Raw genomic sequence first — 18,877 nt, forward strand, 5'->3', positions numbered from 1 at the left:
ACCAGATTACTTCACTGTAACCTGTGATGAGGAAATTGTGTTCTATCCATCACTATTCTAGTGACCACACTGTAAAATAAAGATAATAAAGACCACTTTCCCCACATTGAATCTAGGAAATCATAACTAAGAGCTTAATGTATTCCTGAAACACTATCAGGTCTATAGATGAATAGGAAAGGACTTCTGAAAGATTGTAGCTTGTCGAAAGTATTTTCTCAGTGAGGTTTGCCTGCATACACAAGATACTCCGCTGTAAAATAGGAGATTAAGTGCTGCAGGAAATCGGACTGGATTGTGAACTTCCTTCCAGATCTTGCTCTTTGTTGAGGATTGTTCAGGACTAATGGCAGCTATTAACTCATTGTTACAGTACTATGTTGTATCTGTCATACCTGTAACACCGGCTGCTCAGTAATGACAACTTTACATTTCTGCATTCGCTCTTTTCCTTACATTAGGTTAGCATTTTTATAATTCTTAGAATCTACATAAGGTTGGATCAAAAAACTGCTATTTCATTCATATAGGGGGAGATTTATCAAAACCTGTCCAGAGAATGAGTTGTTGAGTTGCCCATAGCAACCAGATTTCTTCTTTCATTATTGAAAAGGCCTCTGAAAAATTAAGAAAGCAATCTGATTGGTTGCCATGCGCAATTTTCCTCAGGACCGGTTTTGATAAATCTCCCCCACAATGTATAGCTTTTAAATATGGCTATATTTAGGGTTGGGTCACACGCGCCATATTCTTGCTGCCGCATATTTTCTTACCCATTGAAGTCAATGGGTAGCAAAATACGTGGCTGATTTTGCTACCCACTGACTAAAATGGGTAGGAAAATATGCAGCAAAACAAAGCACATAGGAGCCTAACCTAAAAAGGGTTAGCCAACCTATTTTTACATTTTTTTAAGGGTTTTTCCTACTTTAGGTTATGCCATCACCCTGGTGGAGGTATGACTACAGAGACCCCCACCAATCCTAAGATTAAAGGGCTTGAAGTGATAGAGTGAAAAAAAAATTACGGTATGTCACTTTCTGAGATGGGAAAAGGCTTTTAAACAATAGTATTTTCCAACATCAGACATGAGATCTACAGTGACTGAGATCACAGAAGACCCCCGCTGTCTCGCTAAAGGTAACATCTGAGGTTTGAAAAAACACTGAAGAAATGGACGTATATTGATTTTCCTTTCACTCTACCATCTAAGAATCTGAGTTACAATGTCTTTAAACAGGTTACACATACATTGCTTCTTCTACAGTCTTTTCTGTGCTTCCATGAGATTACTTATCTTCTGGACAACTATGAATAAAATAAATAAATGGAGTTTGAGCTTTCTATTCAATGGCAATAGCCTATTTTTTCTCAAGGAGAAATCCCTCAGAAGAATTGGGTTGATGCTTTTATCATCATCATTGCACACTTGCTCTGTTTGATGTGCACGAGGAATAGGCCAAACAGTTGGAGAAGCAAATGGGACTACTTGGCATCCAGCAAACCCAAATTTCAAAAAGGATAGGGAATAAGATGTCTGATCGCGGGGGGCTCACCGCTGGGGACCCCACGATCTATCCTGCAGCACCCCCTGTTATCTGCTGCATGGAGCGAACTTCGCTCTGTCTAAGGAACTGTCCAGAGTAGCAGAAAATAGCAAACCTTCTGCTCTGAACAGTTCCTGAGAAAGACAGAGGCGTCAGTAGAGAGCACTGTTGTCAGACAGAAAAGAAAAACTCAACTTCAGCAGCTGATAAGTACTGGAAGGATTACAGGACAACTGTAGTGGTACCGTTTTACATATGCCCGTGCCCGGGCCTCAAAAATAAACAAAATTAACTCATACATACCTTCCTACGAGCCCCCGTTGGTCTGGCACAGGCCTCACCGTCCGGCAGTGCTGAAATCATTCCACTTCCTGGGAACGGGGAAGCCACAGAGCCGTCGGCATATCACCGGCCGCAGCGATGTCCCGCCCCAGCTGGTGATAGGCTTAGCCGACTGTCATGTAAGAAGCCGGCTAGAGCTCCTTCCATGACAGTCGGCTCAGCCTATCACCAGCCGGGGCGGGACATCGCTGCGGCCGGTGATACGCCGACAGCTCTGTGGCTTCCCAGTTCCCAGGAAGTGGAATGACGTCAGCACTGCCGGACCGTGAGGCCTGTGCCAGACCAACGGGGGCTCGTAGGAAGGTATGTATGAGTTCATTTTGTTTATTTTTGAGGCCCGGGCATATGTAAAACGGTACCACTACAGTTGTCCTTTAAGATTTTTTTAATAGATAATAGAAGTAATTACAAATTTCTTTAACTTTCTGGAGCCAGTTGATATGAAAAAAATCAAGCCTAGTCTACATTTGTCTTTGTTTGGTCTGCTTTACGCTAGTATAAACTTTGTGGGATGGAATTTCAAAGACTAAAGTTATTCTGTCCCAAAAATAAAACAGACCAAATGCAGACAAAAAGTAGACCAGGCTTGATCTGTTGAGGTTTATGGGTATGTCATGGTATATAGCTAGATACCTTTTTGTGGTTATTTCAAGCTAAACACGAGTCACAGTGCCAATATTAGACATGAACAACTCCATAAAGAAAAGAAGTACATGAAATTAAGGACGTTACGCAGGTGGAAAGTCAAAGTGAACTAAAAATCTGCAAATCATACAGGTAAAGCGGGTAAACTGTGCGGCTCAGTAAACATATTCCAGAGCTGCCTGCATTCTTCTGCAATGTAGGGTGTGGTGAGAAGCAGGTGTATGGATCCAAGCCAAAACCTGACAATCCATACCACACAGACTGAGTCACATGAGCAGAATAAGGAACATCCCTCACCAACAGGAAAAATGTCACATTTTCCCATAGCTCAAAACAGAGTTACAAATGCTGGAGATGCAGGGTAATGTATAAAAACTGCCGCAAAAGGAAAAGAAGAGCAGTTCTAATTATAGCAACTAAACACGTGTTGGCTTTATATTTCAGTATTTGGAATCCAGTACTCACCGGTAATGCTAAATCCTGTGGATTTATTGATCCATGGTAGAAATTGTTACATGAAGGACGCGTTTCGGCATATTGCCTTCCTCAGCTTGCTGCCATAGGCAGCAAGCTGAGGAAAGCAATATGCCGAAACGCTTCCTTCATGTAACAATTTCTACCATGGATCAATAAATCCACAGGATTTAGCATTACCGGTGAGTACTGGACTCCTTATTCCATATACTGGTCTGCTCCCACCTTGTGCACCACCACCACAAACGGAAGTGCCGACCTGACTATTTCCAAATTGGCTTTATATTTCAAACAATACTAGAGGGATGAAATTTGAATGGTTGCCATGGGTAACTACAATCTTCCTGTGCATTTGTTAAAATAGTCTAAAAGAAAGTTCTTGACTCCACAGCAACTACAGTGCATAGGATGCAAAGTGGAGCTCTGACGGGTTATTATGGTAACAGGGCCCAGTCTTCATGCTGACAATACTGGAGTCTGTAATATTTTAGAAGAGAGAGTATTATCATTCCATTCATGCTGGCAAAGAAGGCAAAATAGTAAAAAAAAAAAAAGTAAGGCTACATAAGTAAACGGCATTTCGGTCATTTTTATAGCCACATCAAAGCTGTGATAAAATTGTTATATGTGAAGGCAGGCATTCATTTTCTGGCTTATTTTCTTTACTACCACAGGGAATAAACTTCAAACTGCAGTTTCTATCCTAGCGCTCAGGCAATTCTATTACTTCTGACATTGACAATATGGAAATGCAACTAGGGACGCGCTGCAGACGCTCTATGTGCCATCGAATAGATCCTCAATATGACAAAGGTATTCTCCTCCCGAAGCAAAGCAGTAATACAGTACAGGAACATGCCCGTCCTCTGTACCAATCCAAGACACAACACTTGGTATGCCTCTATACAAGATTGGAGGAACAAGAAGACAGCATATGCTACAAAGACATTTATTACTGTAGTTTTGTATAATGCCAGTGAAAACTGTACTAAGACTATACTACAGCGTCATGGATAGCATCAGATTAGGAGTTGTGTTGAAAATGCCAGTTCACACTCAGAAGGAATAGTTTTTTTTTTTTTAAAAAGGAGAAAACCTGCCACAAACACCGATACCGTAGATATGAAAAACATGATTCTTTTATTTATTTTTTATTTTTATTTAAACACGCACACCTGCACAAGGCTATAAAATGATGCAGAGGACAGAATGTAAAAAGCACCAAGTGTGAACCCAGCCAAAATGTGGACCCTTGTTTTAACTTAAAGAATTTAAAAAAATTTTTTAAATCAACTGGTTCCAGAAAGTTAAACAGATTTGTAAATTACTTCTATTAAAAAATCTTAATCCTTCTAGTACTTTTTAGGGGCTGTATACTACAGAGGAAATGCTTTTCTTTTTGGATTTCTCTGATGTCACGACCACAGTGCTCTCTGCTGTCCATTTTTGGAACTGTCTAGAGCAGGAGAAAATCCCCATAGCAAACATATGCTGCTCTGTACAGTTCCTAAAATGGACAGCAGAGGTCAGCAGAGAGCACTGTGGTCGTGACATCAGAGAAATCCAAAAAGAAAAGCATTTCCTCTGTAGTATACAGCCCATAAAATGTATTGGAAGGATTAAGATTTTTTTAATAGAAGTAATTTACAAATCTGTTTAACTTTCTGGAAACAGTTAATTTAGAAAAAAAAATAAAAAATGTTTTCCACGGGAGTACCCCTTTTTAAAATGTTTTTATTTAATTATATAATTTTTATAAAAAAAATTTTTAAAGCTTTTTACACATTCTTTTTTCCTCCTCGCCTTCTAATGGTATTAAGCTTTCAATATTCCACCTACAGTTCCATATGAGAGCGTGTGCTTTTGCGCCACCAACAGTACTTTGTAAGGACATGACTCGTGGTACCACAACATCTACAAAAAAATTTTTGTTGTGCAAAATAAAAAAAAATTAAAAAAGCCATTTTGCAACTTTTGGGAGATTCAGTTTCTCGACGGTACACTTTTTGGTAAAAAATGATATGTTATATTTATTCTGTAGGTCAATATATTTACAATGATACCCAATTTATATAGGTTCTGTTTTATTTTACTACTTAAAAAAAATTATAACTTTTTGTAATAAAATAAGGATGCATAAAATTGTCCTCTTCTGACCTATAACAATTTTAATTTTATTTTTTAGCAGTACCATTGATTAATTTAGATTTCAATATTTCGGTCATTTACACATGCACCAATACCAAATGTTTGTTTATTTTTGTGTATATTATTTTATTTAAAAAAAAAAATAAAAAAAAAATGTGGGGTGATTCAAAATGTTATTACCTTGTGCTTATTCATATTTATTACCTTTTTCCACTATAGGGGACTTTTATATGCGATTGTCAGATTGCATACACTAAACAATGTTGTGCCCAATCAGCTCCCAGAGCTAAAAGACATTGTTTTATGCCGCTATGAACATTGATCACAGTGTATAAAGGGTTAATGCTGGATGTCATTCCAATCGGTGACCTACCTGGTATACCAGGACCTACCTGGTATAAGCACACACAGCTCCTGAGACAGCGAGAGCAGGAATAGGGCATACATTTCTCTGCTGTTCACTGCTTGTTAGGTTCAAAACATCTCTAGTAATAGGTAAAGCAAGACCGTCCATTGCACATTCTCCAGCACTATGTCATGGCATAAGAGAACGGCCGTAGGTACGTTCCTGTGATTGGCCAGACAAGTAAGGGAAAAGAAGTCCAGGTGCAAGTAACTGCTACCAAACGGCTCAGTTCTGGCCCTGCCTCCCTGAAAGAGAATGAGAAATACTTGTATACCATGGAGAGGACTCTCAGGGACTTAAAGGATAAGTCTCATGAAAAATTTAAAATTATAAATAAATAAATAAATACGTATCCCCTATTCGAAGTTTTAGATTGCGGGGGTCCGAGCACTGGGGCCCCCCCGCCATCTGCTGTTTGGAGCCCTGGCTCTCCATTGTAGGGGCGCGTCACGACCCCCGCCTGAAGCAGGGTCCGCCACGCTCCCTCCATATAGCTCTATAGGCGAGCCGTTCAGTTCAGGGGGTCGTGACGCGCCACTGTGATGGAGAGCCGGGGCTCCAAACAGCAGATCGCGGGGGGGGGGGCCCCAGTGCTCGGACCCTCCTTCGGATAGGGGATACGTTTTTTTCATGAGACTTATCCTTTAATAACAGCAGTGAGAGAACTAGAATCGCCTTGTCAAAACAACAAGACAGAACTCACATTATTTCTTATAAAATCATGTGTCCTTTTAAGAAGATCATATGCTTCTGAGCAATAATGCAATTAGGATTCCAAAAAAAAAAAAGTTAAACATATTTGCAACATACCACTCACATACACTGATGGAGCTTTCCTGGTGTATTTTTACTGGGGATAAAAGTCTGTTTGCAGCAGATTCCAGAGGGACAGAGAATAATATAAAACCGCGGAATGCAGAACAAAGGCCAGAACTGGGCGGAAATCTGAGTCATTTCAATGCTCTGCATACACTTAACAAGGGGACACTGATCAAAGGACAACTGATACTTCTTATTCTCCAAGGCCTCAGCAAACCTCCTAGAGGTAAGGCTATTCAGCAGGAGGACAAAAAGCTACAGCTACCTTTGTACTTCAGGTAGATGTCAGTTAACCCACCTGCTGCCAGAGGCAGGGCACAAGGGACCAGCTGCCACAAGACGGATGGAGACATGAAGAATGCAGAAAATATAAGCTTATTCCTACTATCTACCAACCATCTATATCATCATGGCAACAATTAAAAACAACAACAACTACTGAGGATAAAAGCTAGTTGGTCTGGAAGCATTTAGTATCTTGCCATATTGTACAGGGTTTTCTGACATCAGATTTTATAACGTGTACAGACAGAATTAAGTAATCCCATCATTCCTAAAAATTAGAGTTGAGGGAACTTCCAGTAAATTGGCTTGTAGCGGACCTTGCAGCTCGGCTGTTGAGTACTTTAGTCTGCATAAATTGGTTCAGCTTTCCAAGGATTCTGGTTGCCTGGAAAAGTCCGGGATGACAGTCTTAGGTCTCCAAGGCCTGTATCCACTTTTCCAGGCAACTGGAGCTCTTGGAAAGCTGAACTAATTTATGCAGACTAAAGTAATCAACAGCCGAGCTGCAAGGACCGCTACGAGCCAATATACTGTAAGTTCACTCAACTCTACTAAGAATATCAATTGCGGTCAGACAGGTACCTACTAAAATCAGCTTATGGTGGATAACCAATTTAATTCCCTGGCAGTGCACAGGCTCGCTTAATTTAGTGTGGTGTGTGACTCTACATAAATCCAGTGAGCCCGCACTAAAAAATATTTAGGGCTCATTCACATGGGCGTATTTGACTGCGAACTGGCAGCTTGTTTCTTGCTGCGAATTTGAATGGAGGCAGGCTTTCTGCAGCAGATTTTCTACTGTGGAAAGTCCACCGCAGACCCCACTGACTACAGGCCAATGTGTGCCCTGCCCATATATTCCAAGATGTAACCTATGTTGTGTATGTCTATTTACCAGCTGAATGCTATGCCGACGTATACCACAGCATTCCTGTGCAGGACTTCAATGGACTGAAAGAATTCTACTAGTCACTACGTTTAATCCGTTTCAGGAGCGTGTTTTTTTTTTTTTTGCAGGATCCAACATAACAGAGAGGCTCTGCCATTACACAACATCCGCACAATGCTTCAAACTTGCATGTAGACATTTAATCATGGGTAATGATTCATGGTTATACTAGACATACTGTTGATAAATAACTAAACATCAATTTTTCATAACAGAACAAATAATTTATCTAAATACAATAAAGTGCATACACAGCCATAACTAATACTGTGTCAATTTCCAACAGACTTATTATGGAGTTATATGCACAAAGGGCACCATATGGTGGCAAAGAAAGTGCTTGAGCCCCATAGCATGGAGCTGCAGAGACTCCGTATGCCTCCACGCCCCCATGACTGCTTACAGAGATTCCACTCATGTTTTGCTGTTGTTCTTACAGTGAACCATACCTATGTACCCAGAGTCAGCAATTGTTTCCAAACTTTCTTCTGATTAAACGCAGATGGGTGTTGGGAAAGTAGTGGTCGTGTAGAATGGGAAGAAGGGGAGTAAGGTAAGCTACAACCATCCCAGGGAAACACACAAATACAAAAACCTTACAACTCCATCCCCCACTATGATGCCTCCCACTGCATATAAACAGTGATGCTGATGTAAGAGGCTTGGAGCGGCTGCCTCCTCGCTGATGAGAATCATGTGAGGCTCCACAATTCAATGCAGCCAACGCTCTGCAAGCCATTAGACATGCTAAGAAATGTTACATCAGCGCTCAGTGTGCAAACCGGTTGGGATGAAACAATCAATAATGGCGGGTTAATATAAAAGGTCCAGCAAACTCTCCTCCCCACGGGATCTATGAAACACTGTGTACTTTGCCCTGGTAAGAGGAGAATTGGGAGAGGTTCCATTTCCTCTGTCTGCTCCTCGCATGTCTGATGTCATTGTATTCGGCAAGAATTCTCACTTACAATGCCCCCTCCTCCCTTTTATTGACTGGCAGATAAGCAGAGTGCACTCATTTCAATAATGCTTGGGATTGTTCAGCTTTTATCTCCAAAGCAACTAAAGTAGTAAAAGTATAATGTGTTTCTATTAAGTTTTTCTTCGACCTAAGTAGAGGGGTGTTAATATTTGTATCCTTTGTATAATATGACAATAAGAATGTTCCGAAAAGGAAAACTGATGTAATTTTCTAAAGAACACTGTTACCATAATAAGTAAAGCAATATGACAAGACATTATGGCATCCACCACTACTGGTATTACAAGAACAAAACATTTAGAGAATTGAGATTTACATAACTGACAAGGGCCATTATATTTTTCTTATTACAGAAAAAAAAGGTAGGATACATTCTAATGCTATCTGATCACGGGGTGTCCGGCTGCTGGAACCGCCGCGATCTCCGGCCCGGAGAATGTTCAGAACCCCGGCTTTGGGCGACTGTGGTCGTGACATCACACCACGCCCTGTTCATACATGTCTATGGGAGGGGACGTGAAAGCTGTACTGGCTGGATCAAAGCCATCTCGCCCACTACCATAGACATGAATGGAGGGGGCATGGCATGGCGTCACGAACATGGCCACCCGAAGCCAGTGTTCTGAACATAAATGGTGCTGGTCCAGAGAAAGCAGGGTTCCAGCGGTGGGACATCCTGCGATCAGACAGCGTATTCCCCATCTTTTGGATAGGGGGGGATAAGAATTCTAGGGGTGGAGTACCCCTTTAATGAAATCTGCACTGGAGGCTCCAACACACATGAACAAAGCCGCAGCTGACTAAAAAGCTTCCACCATAGAATTACTGTCTCTTTCACCATTCACTGCTTCCCCACTGAAAATAAAGAACAATGCCGGTCTATGGCAACACGGACAAATCTACACAGGAGCATAGAGGTTGGGTAGAGTCATGCATTTGTGACAACAGATATCGCTAGGCAGCCACCCAACCTTTTTGGTGCTGGCTGACACATACTAAGTTTACACAAGATATTTATTACTGAGCACTGGCAAGCCCCATTAGGAACTACTATAAAAAGGTACTTTACTGTACTATTTCTACAGTCTTCCCATCTGTATTCTTCTTAAAAGGGTTATTCAGGAAAAAAAAAAAAAAAAAAAAAAATATATATATATATATATATATATATATATATATATATATCTCAACTGGCTCCAGAAAGTTAAACAGATTTGGAAGTTACTTCTATTAAAAAAATCTTAATCCTTTCAGTACTTATGAGCTGCTGAAGTTGAGTTGTTCTTTTCTGTCTAAGTGCTCTCTGATGACACGTGTCTCGGGAACCCCCCAGTTTAGAAGCAAATCCCCATAGCAAATCTCTTCTACTCTGTGCAGTTCCCGAGACAAGCAGAGATGTCAGCAGAGAGCACTGTTGCCAGACAGAAAACAACAACTCAACTTCAGCAGATGATAACTATTGAAAGGATCAAGATATTTTTTATAGAATTTACAAGTCTATAACAATAAAAGAATTCACTCACCCCGAACAACGGTATTAACGTTCCCAGCTGGAGGGGATCGCGGGTCTTCAGGAGCGCTCAGAGGCTACAACCGGTTTGTTTCAAGCGCTGCTGCGCGCTTCGTCCGGCCGGACGAAGCGCGCAGCAGCGTGTGAAACAAACCGGTTGTAGCCTCTGAGCGCTCCTGAAGTCCTGAAGACCCGCGATCCCCTCCAGCCGGGACCGTTGATGCCGTTGTCACGGTGAGTGAATGCTGCATTCTTTTATTGTTATATATTGATACTTTATCTAGTCGCATGCACCCCGCAGGTATTACGGAATAACTGGACACTGACAACTGCCGCAGACCCCCAATACTGGTACCACCATTATACAGAGTCGCTTTCCTTCTGTTCTTTTTCTTTATTGTGTGAGATAATTTATAAGTCTGTTTAACTTTCTGGAGTCAGTTGATATAAAAAAAATAAAGTTTTTCCCTGGAATACCCCTTTAAATAGAGTGTGCAAACATTGTGCCTGCAGCTGCTGCAACGCCTGTGCGGGCATACTTGGAGTTGTAGTTTTGCAACAGCTGGAGACACACTATTAGGAAAACACCGACCTAGAAGAAGGAAAATTCTGTTCTTGTAGGCACATTCACACTCGTAATCGCCTGCAGTTTTTGCTGTTGCTTTTCCACCACTGTGGTAGCAGTTTTAGAAACCACAACTGTGATGTAATGTTTGGCTTCAATACCGTCCCGTTCCTGCACTATGGGAATGTACATCCAGCGATAAAACATTCTCAAATACAAGACAATGAGAGGCATGGATCATAGCCGAGGGAACATTCGATTTTTTTATTCATATTTCTTATGCAAATAAACAACATTTGGCTGTTCTAACTAGAGATGAGCGAACTTACAGTAAATTCGATTCGTCACGAACTTCTCGGCTCGGCAGTTGATGACTTTTCCTGCATAAATTAGTTCAGCTTTCCGGTGCTCCGGTGGGCTGGAAAAGGTGGATACAGTCCTAGGAGACTCTTTCCTAGGAATGTATCCACCTTTTCCAGCCCACCGGAGCACCTGAAGTCATCAACTGCCGAGCCGAGAAGTTTGTGACGAATCGAATTTACTGCAAGTTCGCTCATCTCTAGTTCTAACCAATAAAAAGAATAAAAAGACAAGTTCACACTTGGTGGTATTGGTATACAGCAGTGTTTCCCAACCAGGGTGCCACCAGCTGTTCCAAAACTACAACTCCCAGCATGCCCGGACAGCCAAAGGCTGTCCGGGCATGCTGGGAATTGTAGTTTTGCAACAGCTGGAGGCATTCTGGTTGGGAAACACTAGTATACAGTCTGAACCTACATGCTAACACAGCAGTGTGCAATCCTATCGTATCGGGAGCGATAGCAATGAAAGGGTTAGTATCTCTGTAACCAGGAAGCCTGGCAGCATTCTGGAGAGGGGCCGCTGGAACGGAAACTCTGCACTCAGTGGCCAGGGACGGACAAGGAAAGATCAGCAAAAAAAAAAAAAAAAAAAAAGAGTTTGCAGGAAATCCGTCAGCATGTAGGAATCTGCGTGTGCTGCTTACCCTTTATAATAACTTACACACAACATCTTCTGGACCCCAGCCTTGAAAATATCTGATCATACTACAATGGTGAGACAGAAGCTACCAAGAACAGAGCAATCTATGAGAGAACTCTACATGGAATCTGTGACTGGTCACGTGCCTGCTGTCAGGTCATAGAAGAAGGAAGTTCATTACACATAGACCCTGCTTCAGTACATACACACCCAACCACCATATTACCAAAACATAGAAAGAACTAAAGCGTCACCTAAGAGACTTTATTAAATAATAGTATAAATAATAATTACCAAAATTGTCACCTCTGTAAACAGATCCGATAGACAGGGATTAGGAGAGTCAGTTCGGCCTGGACACAAAGCCTGTATTCTGCTGGACAATGGCGGATATAGTGACAATGTTCACAACATATTATAATACCTGCTCACGACTACTGAACTGTTATAGTAGGGAATTGCAGTCATTTTCACCCATCACATAAGTGTTGAGGATGTTTGGAGTTTTTGTCACAGAGTTTAAAAGGGGTATTCTAGGGGAAAAAAATGTTTTTATAATCAACTGGCTCTGGAAAGTTAAACATATTTGTAAATTACTTCTATAAAAAAAAAAAAAAAAAAAAAAAAAAAAAAAAATTCTTAATCCTTCCAATAATTATCAGCTGCTGAAGTTGAGTTGTTCTTTTCTGTCTGACAACAGTGCTCTCTGCTGACATCTCTGCTTGTCTCGGGAACCGCACAGAGTAGAAGGGGTTTGCTATGGGGATTTGCTTCTACTCTGGACAGTTCCCGAGACACTTGTCATCAGAGAGCATTTAGACAGAAAAGAACAACTCAACTTCAGCAACTCTTAAGTACTGAAAGGATTAAGATTTTTTTTAATAGATGTAATTTACAAATCTGTTTAACTTTCTGGAGCCAGTTGATTTTAATATATATAAATTATATATAAAAAAGTTTTCCCTGGATAACCCCTTTAAGCATGTCTTGTAGCATTGCTATGTAATGTAGCATTGCTAAAGAGCATGCAGATTCTTGTGGTATTTCTGAAACACAAAATATATTCTATGGGTAAAAGGCAAACAGAGATAACATTCTATGTGTGACCTATAATAGATCTGCACCACACAGATCCATGAGCATTTAGGCTCCGTTGTTTTCCCCCCCCCCCCCCCCCTATATCTGCTTCATCAATGCCCAGCGGACACCAATGGAGCTTGACAGACCCCAATGATTTTAATGGGTTCTGTCAGGTTTTCATCATGGTATCCATCAATTAACAGGACATAAGAAAAATAAATAAATACTGCTCCATGCTGCATTTTTATTTTAGGAATTCATGAATTCTGTGAAGGAGGACCTCAACAGAGCCTCCCATAAAGATGTTGTCCAGGGATAGAAACACAGAGCTAATTTCTTCTACAAAAAAAAATAAAAATAAAATAAAATAAAATCACCACCTCTTTCCTCAGGTTGTGTGTGTGTTGTGTGTGGTATTGCAGCCTAGTTCCATCGAGGTGTAATACGACACACACAAACTAAGGACATGGGTGGTGCTGTTTTTGGAACAAATTAGCTTTGAGTTTCTATCCTTATCCGTATAACCCTTTAATCTTAAAGCAGCACTCAGGGTAAAAGGGGGGCGATTCCCCTTCCAGTATCATGTCCCATTCTTACCAGATGGCTCCATTTCCCCAATACAATCCCTTCCCCACTGCTCACCAAGCAACTAGCTGATTTACTCAGCATACCCAACCGGAGGTCACTTTTTAAATGAAACTTTATTAAACTCACAATGGGGGAGATTTATCAAAACCTGAGCAGAGGAAAAGTTGCTGAGTTGCCCATAGCAACCAATCAGATCGCTTCTTTCATTTTGCAGAAGCCTTTTCAAAAGTGAAAGAAGCGATCTGATTGGTTGCTATGGGCAACTGGTCAGCTTTTTCTCTGCACTGGTTTTGATAAATCTCCCCCAATGTGTTGCTGGGAGGATAAAATCTTTTTCCGGGACTTCTTTTTACAGCATAATTTAGACAAATTTTGGCTCATAAATATGCGCTATAAAACAACGCAACGCCATCCCATTGCTTTCGTTGGGAATATGTGCCACAGTTGACACTGAATTGCAGCATAGATTTTTGGAGTATGCAATTTAAGTGCGCCGGAATAAGCAACATGTCGTTTATTCTAAGCATATTGCTAAAGGAAAGCCCCAATCGCCAATTAGCCCCATTCAATCTGCATCCATGACAGTTAGTTATATACAAGGCAGAGATTCCAAGGGTAACCCCCTACCACCCCCCTTTGTCTTGGAGAGGATATGCTGTATGAGTATTCCCAATATACGGTATCTGTTTAACACAGCTGTGACAACTATTGTAAAAAAAAAATATATATAGATATATATATATATATAGATAGATATAGAGATATATATATATATATATATAGATTAGTTAGGAGTAGCCGTATTAGTCCAGTGATGCAAAAAGCAAAATCATCGGTAGTTGCAGTATCTGTAATACCTTTTTTATTGGACTAACAAGATTTTGTAGAGACAAGCTTTCGGGATTCCTCCCTTTATCAAGTCATAAGCATTTCTGAGCTCACAAGGAGAAAACACAGGTTCTATCTCACAAAATATGCAGGGGTTAAAACAATGTTGTTTCAACCCCTGCATATTTTGTGAGATAGAACCTGTGTTTTCTCCTTGTGAGCTCAGAAATGCTTATGACTTGATAAAGGGAGGAATCCCGAAAGCTTGTCTCTACAAAATCTTGTTAGTCCAATAAAAAAGGTATTACAAGATACTGCAACTACCGATGATTTTGCTTTTTATATATATATATATATATATATATATATATATATATATATATACACACACACACACACACACATATATACGCACACACGCTTTTGGTTAGAGGCCGCATGCAACTTTTTTCTATATAAAATCTTGAGCAAATAAACAACGGGTCCCATGAAAAAGAAGAATGAAGAAGGAACTGAAGAATGTGATAGAGACTGATCAAAATGAAGTATTCTGCAATATCATGTATATCCAACCCTTCACAGCCCAGTCCTCTATTGCACAGATCAAGTATTCTGACTACTCAATATAAAATGCATCACATATAGGAGGAACATGAGGAAACAATGGTCACATTACAATGATGGACTCACAGGAGTGTGACCCTGTCCCAAAGAGTAATCCATCTTAGCTGAAATCAATACACTGGTGCTCTACATAATCCCGCAACATGCACCAAACTATTATTTAACACCACCATCTAGGAGACGGAAATGTAGAACAATGGAATATTCTCTCACATCAACACTACATAATAATTATACAGCACGGAGCGAAATTGTAATAAAAGCAATCAATCCGGTTACTTACGCGTTTCCATAGGAACCTCATCTAAGCAATGTACAGTTATGTGATCCACACCATGATGCCTCCTCCACACTTCTGCAGTTGCAGGAGAATGTAAAAAAGAATCTCACAGAGGCCTTGGCCAATGGGGTCAAATATTCCCTTTTATCTACAGATTCTTTCACATTTGATAGGCTTTAATCCTCTGACCTGGTAACCCCACATTCCTCGGTATCTCTGTCACAAATGGACCATTCACAGGGGAAACTGCAGCGCTATTATACAACAGCTACTGCACCACCACAATCCCATAGCTGTTCCTAACTATGTGTAATGTTAAGTCCATCTATTCATACTATAAAAGACTTGGATAAGCACAGGTGCTGGCACGGCGGGGGATGAGCTCTGCACTCTCAATGCAGTCTGACATATGCGGCACTTCTATGCCATTATAGATCATGTCATAGGTCACAGAAGTAGCATTATAAAAGGGCTGTGCAGAGGTATGGTGGCATTTACAGACACTGCAACCTTAGACACCATTCACATCTCACGTTTGGTACATCACCGGTATAATAGCAAACGGGTATGAAACGTTTACCCTGATGTACCTATTGGGGGAGATTTTTCAAATCTGTCCAGAGGAAAAGTTGCTGAGTTGCCCATAGCAACCAATCAGATTGCTTCTTTCATTTTTCAGAGGACTTTTTAAAAATGAAAGAAGTGATCAGATTGGTTGCTATGGGCAACTCAGCAACTTTTCCTCTGGACAGGTTTTGATAAATCTCCCCCATTCATTTTAATTAAGCAAACATAGTCCACTTTTTTTTTATTTTATTTATTTTTTTAAGAGCCGAGGCAAGTGCTCTCTATCAACCAAAGTGCAAGAAAAAAGTGCAAACATGTCACACTAAAAAAAAAAAAAAAAAAAAAAACGTGCACAAAGGATGCGGTCTATCGCCAAGCCCTTCAACAGGAGGGAGGCCCCCAACATCTACCATAAGACCTGCTCTGTATAGCCCTGTTCTGATACTTAAAGGGGTATTCCAGGCAAAAACTTATTTATTTATTTATTTATTTTTTATATATATCAACTGGCTCCGGAAAGTTAACTGGCTCAACTGGCTCCAAAAGGCACCTGCAAGGATCCAGGTTTGATGCCCCTTTTAGTCAGAGACTAAGGGGTCACAAATGCATCTGGCTTCAACCTAGGCGTTAACCAAGGTATCAGCCAAGGAGCCGTATACTGATGGCATCTTGACAGAAGCCAAGATGCCCAGGGGTTGCAGGGAGGTGAGGAACCGAATGGCCACACACACACCTCCCCCTAGACCGCCAGGAGGGACACCCAGAAGGGTACCGCATCCTGACAATCCTGTGTTCAAACAAAAACACTCAACGTGGCACAGTGACATACAAAAAGAAGAAATAAGTGAATGAATGTATATTTACTGCCCGGTCATCCGGCTGGATCTATGAAAAAATGTCCCTGATTCTAGGCAGAAGGCCGGGATACCAAGGGTGAGTGCCAAAGGTGAAGAGTATGGTGCAGTGCGTTCACTCAGTGAGCTATAACACCCAGTGAGTTTCGGCACCTCAGGGTCACCATTCCCCGAGGCTCAAAAGTACCTCGGCTCTACACCCCCCAACCTCATAGTGAGACCAGGAGGAAACAGGTCACATCACGGCAGCCATCGAGCCGATTCCTCAGAACCGGCCCCGGAACGCCCCGGTACACCTGCTCCTCCATGCAGCATCCATCCTACATCAATGGCCAAAGACTGAACCACGGATCAGAACAGATACTACACTTGATCTTAGCCAAAAGGCCGAGAAGCAAATATAGTCAAACAGTAGACTACATTCGGTCCATGAAAGTTAATAGGCCCAATGCAGGTACACTACGTTGAGTGGCAGCATACCTTTTTGCTGGACTCCTGCAACATAGACTGAAAATGTGATGTGAACGGGGCCTTTGCATTGAAATACTTCTCTATTATAACAAAGATCTTGTGTGGTGAGAAATAAGCAGCACATGGTAGGTTGGGGACCTGGTACAGATTTAGCTTTGGGGATGGGAGGTGTCAGGGTTTTCAAATGCTTTAGAAAATATGCTATGAATTTCAACCGACTTTTACAAAAATAGTTTGCTGCGGTATTTTTTTATTGTTATAATTTATATATATATATATATATATATATATATATATATATATATATATATATATATATATATATATATATATATATATATAGCTATAAACTTAAGCCTAAAGGAAAAATGCAGAACATAAAAATGTGTATGTAGCCATTTTTTAAAATTGCCTATAGATTGTAAAGGAAAACCTGGGCACATAGTTTTTTCTAAATAAATAAATAAAAATATATAACTAAAGTAAAACACTGCTAATACTCTCTAGGATGAATTGATGGATCTACCATAAGACCTGCTCTGTATAGCCCTGTTCTGATACTTAAAGGGGTATTCCAGGCAAAAACAATATATATATATATATATATATATATATATATATATATATATATATATATATATATATATATATATATATATATCAACTGGCTCCGGAAAGTTAAACAGATTTGTAAATTACTTCTATTACAAAATCTTAATCCTTCCAATAGTTATTAGCTTCTGAAGTTTTCTGTCTAACTGCTCAATGATGATGTCACGTCCCGGGAGCTGTGCATGCTGGGAGAATATCCCCATAGGAACTGCACCGCTCCCGGGAAGTGAGTCATCAGAGAGCAGTTAGACAGAAAACAGCAACTCAACTTCAGAAGCTAATAACTATTGCAAGGATTAAGATTTTTTCATCGAAGTAATTTACAAATCTGTTTAACTTTCCAGAGCCAGTTGATATATATATATAACAAAAAAAAAAAAAAAAGTTTTGGCCTGGAATACCCCTTTAATGGATCATCCACAAGAGCACCAGATCCCCTAAATACACCTCTCTATGATGATCCCTGCAGTCTGTACAAACTGCAGAGATGCTGACGGTCAGGGAAGACCCCATAAAGATTCTACACCGTGTGTAAATGAGCAGCTTAGGCCACAGTCCGGATACTCCTAATGAATAATGGGCCAAGAGTGAAGCCACAGCTACAGAAAGGCGGCAGCGGGCAGATGGTCATCAGCTATGCAGCACTGCGCCAGGACAAATGACAGAAGGACACAGAGCGTTCTAGCCTTGCCAGGGAACTTTATCACATCTGCCCCTATCACCATTCTCCAAACCTTGAGAATGCAGCATAAAGGAAGGGGGGGGGGGGGGGGGGGGAACTAAACGTGGTTCCAAACATAGCATTTTAGAAAAAGTGTCCATTTTTTATGTTTTTCCATCCAGATGTAAATTTTGTTCTAGTAGTGAAAGATACATCATTTGTGGCCCCTTTTTGTTGCATTCTATGCAATTTTGTGTAAGTGTATCAAGAGGGGGGGGGGGGGGGGGAATAAATAAATAAATAAAAACACAATACCCAAAATATTCTTGTTTATAGAGAACAATATATTGTTCACACAGAACATATATGCTGCAGATTTTCTGCAGAGGAAAATCTCCACCAAATTGTACAGACTATTTGAATGGATTTTGGACTGTGGGTTTTGGTGAAGATTATGTTAATGTTAAAAAAAATTTTACAAAAAAAACGTTGTGGATTTTGCTGTGGATCCGGATATCTTCAGAAATCTGCAGCTTTACTGGAACATAAATTGACACGCTGCGGATTTAAAATTTGCGCCGTAGGGCAATATATGTGCAGCTTTTGCTTGCGCAGCTTGTCGACATGATTTCTACAAA

The 18,877-nt window shown here is 40.6% G+C and overlaps 1 protein-coding gene and 1 pseudogene across 2 annotated transcripts in view; both read right to left on the reverse strand.

The window, feature by feature from the left end:
* Positions 1-18,877, reverse strand: part of AMOT (angiomotin) — a 76,808-nt gene that overhangs the window by 53,788 nt on the left and 4,143 nt on the right. The window contains exon 1 of one of the 2 annotated variants that reach the window (XM_056539447.1): positions 15,078-15,232. The exons of the other annotated variant lie outside the window; for it this stretch is intronic. The gene's annotated coding sequence lies outside the window, so the exon portion shown is untranslated. Of the gene's footprint in view, positions 1-15,077; positions 15,233-18,877 lie in introns of those variants that run through there. 2 annotated transcript variants of the gene reach the window in all.
* LOC130292130 (U2 spliceosomal RNA) lies at positions 16,725-16,894 on the reverse strand (annotated as a pseudogene).

This window comes from Hyla sarda, chromosome 9 (assembly GCF_029499605.1).
Source record: "Hyla sarda isolate aHylSar1 chromosome 9, aHylSar1.hap1, whole genome shotgun sequence".
NCBI classification, from domain to species: domain Eukaryota; kingdom Metazoa; phylum Chordata; class Amphibia; order Anura; family Hylidae; genus Hyla; species Hyla sarda.